Genomic DNA, 6,289 nt, shown 5'->3' with positions numbered 1-6,289 from the left:
TATATATATATATATTTATTTATATGTGTGTGTGTGTGTGTGTAAATATAGATACGTAAATGTAGGAATATATACATAGCCTTATATAATATGTGTGTGTGTGTGTGTGTGTGTGTGTGTGTGTGTGTGTGTGTGTGTGAATATACACACACACACACATCAATTTTATTGTATTTCTTTCCCTTTTTAACAGTAAATATGCATTTCCGTTTAAAAAGTTTGTGTGGGTGTAATATGTCAACGTTGAAGTGAAATAAAGGAATAAGAATCGAACCTATATTTGCCTGATACATTCATTCCTTTCCTTATTATTCTGATGCAATTCATTTTTGTAATGACTTTAATTCCTTCAGGATGCGACAAAAAAAGATGAAAACACTCTTACGATTTATGGCTTTTCGCATCTCACTTATATTCACTCATACCCTTTATGCCTACACAAGCAATGTTTAGGAAATGGGAATCCAAATCTACAGTTCCATTTTAGTTTACTTCTTATGACTAAACAGAAATAAAATCTGAATATATTTCTTGTGTCTAGACACTCGTGCGCACAAATATTCACAATCAAGCACACACGGAAGTACACATACACACTCACACAATATATCATATTTTATTTTATTATATATTATATTGTATAATACAATATATTTTATTATATATTGTATGATATTATTATATTCTATTATATTATATTGTATATATTGTATAATATTATCAGCATAGAAATATTACCAAAATACACTTTTTTTATGTTTATGTTCGTTGATGACATTCATATCTTGCAACCCTCTAATCGTTAGATTTCCATGATGTTATATTAGTAATATATCCTTTTCTGAAGCCAAATACTGTATATCAAGTATATTTTTATATACTTCATGCACCGAAATGTAGTTTGATCAATTTCACGTACAAAAAATAAGAGCATGGTTATATGAAGTTTGTATTAGTCGCCGTCAGCTTTATCTCGTATCCCAGAATCTAGTTTCTTCTTTGCTGAACCCTTCCTTTATGGTGAAGGCGTTGATTACTAACTACGCATACAGAAAATAAGAACATGGTTAAATGAAGTTTGTATTAGTAACGAAATAGAAACTGAATACACAATGCTGGATGCAACCTCCCACCTCAACTCCTTACTTGATGATGCTTAACCGTCACCTTGGTCACTCTTTTCTTGGAGATTAGTCCATGCGAAACCAGATTTGCCATAGGTGGGATATCAACGTGTCTGTCGTCTTGCATGAGCAAACTGTTTCATTTTCCGCCTTTTATCGGTTGATGGAAGGGTTCCGTCATTTGCATACTTCTCAACACGTTCATTTTTAGCTCTCTCTCTCTCTCTCTCTTTAGTTCCAGTTTCTCTATATGAAATGCAAGGCGTATTGCTATAATATTACATATTAAAAGCAATGGAATTTTCCCATTTTCAGCAGCCAACGTTCATGGTTCGTGCCCATTGAATGCAATTGAAACTACATTATTACATGCAAATTACTTAACTCTGCTTTAAGATGCGTACAGAGTTTCAGTCTATACTTAAACCGCTTTATACATGCATGTATCCGTCCATCCATCCACCCACCCATACATACATACATACACATGATAAAGTGTTATCAATGCCAAAAACAACTGGAATTAATAACATTTTCAGCTGATATAGGCATGGAACTTGATCAAAAGAAATGTTCGTATTTGGTTCTAGAACGAGGAAAGTCAGTCTCCCAAACCTGTCTCTCTATTTCCCCCATTCCACACAAAGAATGCTACAAGTACCCAGGCTTAGAAAATGTATCATGAAAGCACTGTGAATAAAGATAGAGTGACCCGAGAATATTACGACAGACTTAGAAAAATATGGCAGTCGGAATATCCCACAATGCATTTGCAGTACCAGTGCTGATCCCAGCATTTGAGACACTTGATTATTCTGTAGAGGAAATCCACTCCATAGATATCAAAACCCGCAAAATCCTGACAACTGAAAACTTTCACAGAAACAGTGGTGTTGACAGGCTCTACCTAAGAAGACATGAAGGTGGTAGAGGCTTCAGATCAGTGCAGACGTCTTTCGAATGCCGTATGATATTACTCAGGCAGCATCTGCTAAACAACAGCAGCAAAAATAAATATATTGATGCAGTGCTGAAAAGTGAGCAACATTGTACGAGTGGCAGAGAACTCTTCAAGAAACATTCTCTTCCTGATGACCTCCTATACAGCTCCAAAACAGTTGGGTTCTCTTACCTCAGAGAAGACCTGGTTGGAAAGCACTCAGCATACAAAAAAGGACCATGCATAGGTATGTTGACCATGCCATCCGTCTGTTATGGAAAACATTCATAAACACCAACTGAAGGAATACTGATGGAATATTCCCATCAAAACTTTTGTCAAATGTAAATATAACAGTCTGGATATTGTTGTTTGGGACAGAGGGGCAAAGGTATGTGCCATCATAGAGATCAGCTGGCTTACAGATATAGATAGCTCTTTGAAAATCAAAGAGAAAGAGGATATCTATGGACAACCGCTTCGAAACCTCCAGCTTCTATACTGAGACTATGAATTCATATTCATACCAATAATAATTGGAGTACTAGGTTTTGTTAGTAATGCTTGAAGAAGAATCTGGATAAACTGGATTTTCAGAAAGAGAAATTGACCGGCTGATTCGTACATTACAAGTGCAATCTGTGAACAAAACAGTAAAAATATGTATGAAATTTTTCTCAAGTTCCAAATGTGAATTTATCTGTGTCAACTACATCACAAAGAGGGAGCCTTGCATCTTTGTTGGAAATCGGCTCCCTCCTCTGTGGAAGATTTATAATAATTAAAAAAATAGAACATACATGCATACGTATATTTTTTTATTGCCCAGAGGACAGACAAAGGGATTAAGTCGATTACATCGACTCCAGTGCGTAACTGGTACTTATTTAATCGACCCTGTAAGGATGAAAGACAAAGCTGACCTCGGTGAAATTTGAACTCAGAACGTAACGGCAGACGAAATACTGCCAAGCATTTCGCCCGATGTGCTTACGATTCTGCCAGCTCGCCGTACATACATACATACATACATACATACATACATACATAAGCATAGGTATAGGAACAAGGATCAAATAGCCGTAAACTGCGAATTTCTATCTCACCGTAGCAGAAGCACAACCAACAGCAGAACGTATGAGAAGGTGTAACAACATCAATCGGGTTCTGCTTCGACCCCGCAAGCCCCAGCTCATCATGCTCGCAGCAACCTTCCATATTTTCCCATGTATACTAGGCGACAGGCATTTCTCTCCACCCTTATCTTCCTCTTAAGGCGGTAGATGAGGTAATGGATCAGTCCAAGGCTGGAGATGAACATGCCTGTCACGATACATTTCACGCGAGTCTTCCACACAACTTCTTTCGCTGTGGCAACCACAGCGAGAAAACAAGCCTTACCTTCTTTCTTAAAGGAGGAAGGAGAAACAATCTTTAAAATCGACTCGGAAGACAGTTGTACTCCTCCCAGCCGTAACAGCAGTTGTTCAACGTATACCCACGTTTCTGAAATTTGGGGGCATAGCACATTTGCGTGCAGAACAGTTTCCTTGTACCGCTGGCATATTGGACACAAAGGTGAACAAGAAGTACCATGCCTTGCGAGTTTATCGCGAACTGGTGAGGCTTCTCGGTAACATTGCCAAGCCAGAGATCCCTGGAAGATATCCATGAGTCCCGGCTCAAATGTCGTCGAAGCCCAAAGTCTCCCCCAAGTCGTCGTCACACTTAGCCTCTACGAACCCCCTATAGAATTACGATGTGGAATCCCCGCCGCTGGCGTTACCCTTGCGAGAGAGAAGCGAGAGTGCCTAACGACACTCCGCTTGCCAAGCTCCCAACTTTGGTCTCCACTTGATCCATGGTTCTAGTTCACTAAAACAAATAAACCTAGGAAATAACGATTTAACGAACGGAGACCACACCTGTTCACCATCCATGTAGACCCACAGATGCCTCAGCCTCATCGCATCTGTGCGCATCAACGGCCAGGGCATCCCTAGCCCACCCTTTAGCGGATGCTGCCAGCAAGCAGAGCGCTTTACAAGAGGAAATTTACCCTTCTACAAGAATCGAAAGAGCAGACGCTCTAACTTGATCAGCCACGAAACGGGACAAGGCACGACGGTTAGGCGATAGGTAATCACAGATGCAATAAACACAACTGCGACCTCCACCCTTCCTTTCAGAGAGAGCCGCCGCTTCGACCAGTTCTGAGTTAGGTGGGTCACCCTGCTCGTCACCTCGCTCCAATTCTTCTCTATCTGGAGGGCTGGACCAAACCAGACCTCTAGCATTTTAAGTGGCCCCTCCGTCCAACGCTGTTGGGAGGTATCGACTTGCCTCTCCAGGTGCCGAGTTGCAAGCCGACTGGCTTATACCGGTCAACTTTTGCTCCTGCTACCGCCTCGTTGTCCTTAATGGCCTTGCCTATTATCCTCTGTAAGTGTTCCACCTCGGACACGGTGATGGTGATGTCATCCGTGTACTCCGAAACCGTCCTTCCACAACCTAGATAGACAGAATCAATTGTGGGTCGGTTTATCTTAATTGAAATATATAGAAATAACGGACAAGTTCACATAAAACTTGTGCATGCCATGTGACTGGCGGTTTTTAATTATTTAAACAAATGTACACATTTGCCACCTCAATAAGAAAGTCGATTTGGTGAGCTTCTTTTTCTGCCGGATCACCAGTTTACTCCAATTCATCATCTCGTCGACTCCATGCGTTTGAGGTTCGGGTTTCTCTACCTTGACGGCGCAGTTGTCATTGCCTAGCCTCGAGTCGATTCCTACCCGGACTGGTTGACAACTGTCCGTCGACGGGAGCATTTGGTCGAAACTAGCTAACCGGCTTTTGATTTCGTTTGCGACGACCATAGTATTCGCCCCTTTCTATGACAGATATATGACGGGACTTGCTTCCTTCATGCATTTGTTGCGGTACCAGATGTTACTAAAGGGTATGAATCGGGAATTGCAGCTGGTACGTAATAGTCTTCAGAATAACCTTTCCCCAGGAGAAGCAGCGTTCACGCTCAATCATCGATGGCCACAGTCAAATGACTGAAATAAGTAGAGTATAAAAGTGTATAAGCAGACCTAAAATTAAGCGGTAAATCTAATGTTTTAATGTCTACACTATGCACATATCAAATTACTGAAATTGTAAGAAATTCAACGTTGGTCGTGTTAGAGAACAAATGATTTCACTATAACAAGTTAAATATACATAGAACATATAAAATAATTGTTTGGGTAGTTTAAACGTACAATGTGCAGCAGACAAAATATTTCAAATACTCTCATCTTAATTAGAAACAACATATGCAAGTTACTCCAGATGAAGAAACGCCTCGTAAAAATATTAACATGTTTTCATAAAGATACATTATTTCGCAAAAACTTCTGCATTATATTCCCTTGAAATAAGATAAGTGAAGTGAAATCTAAAATACTTTGATTGGTTTTTTGATGTAGAGCATTTTATGTATACCATTTTATGTATACTATTTTATGTATACCATTTTATGTATACCTGTAGGTTTTCAGAATATAACAAGGTTTCTCATTCGATTGTAAATTGAAAGAAAATTTTCAATTCTAATAACTCTAATAATTAGTATATTTCAGAAGAGTTATATTGTTAGACATGGTGTCAGTTCTTACAGTTTATTTTTGTTCTTTGTTCTTACAATAGTGTTTAAAGTCGATTAATTCTATCTTGAAACGTTACAGGTAACTTTTCAAACCAATACAGGATTTTCTGTACGGTTACAGGCTCTGCCAGAAATCGTAATCAAATTTTGCTGAAATAACACCAAATCGTCTTTATGGAAAGGAAGAACATGTTAGATAAAGTAGTCTGAGAAAAGTGACAGTATATGACGGTGCATAAGGTGATTGGGTGTATAAGACGGAACCATTTCTATTTAGAATATTAAGCGAGCAAGTTCGGGAGAGAGAGTAGGTCGATAAGAGGTACTTATTTAATCGACCCTGAAATGATGAGAGGCAAAGTCGACCTCAACGGAATTTTAACTCAGAACGTAAAGACGGACGAAATGCCGCAAAATAATATACTCTTTTATTCTTTCACCTGTTTCAGTCATTTGATTGTGGCCATGCTGGAGCACCGCCTTTAGTCGAGCAAATCGACCCCAGGACTTATTCTTTGTAAGCCTAGTACTTATTCTATCGATCTCTTTTGCCGAACCGCT

General features: G+C 39.3%; 1 protein-coding gene across 1 annotated transcript in view; it reads left to right on the top strand.

The window, feature by feature from the left end:
- The window catches only part of LOC106884025 (uncharacterized), a 693,536-nt gene that overhangs the window by 283,249 nt on the left and 403,998 nt on the right, over positions 1-6,289 (top strand). The window lies entirely within an intron of this gene.

Source organism: Octopus bimaculoides, chromosome 14 (genome assembly GCF_001194135.2).
Source record: "Octopus bimaculoides isolate UCB-OBI-ISO-001 chromosome 14, ASM119413v2, whole genome shotgun sequence".
Classification (NCBI taxonomy): domain Eukaryota; kingdom Metazoa; phylum Mollusca; class Cephalopoda; order Octopoda; family Octopodidae; genus Octopus; species Octopus bimaculoides.
Note: the sequence above shows the minus strand (reverse complement) of the source record. Positions and strands in the feature narration are given on the sequence as shown.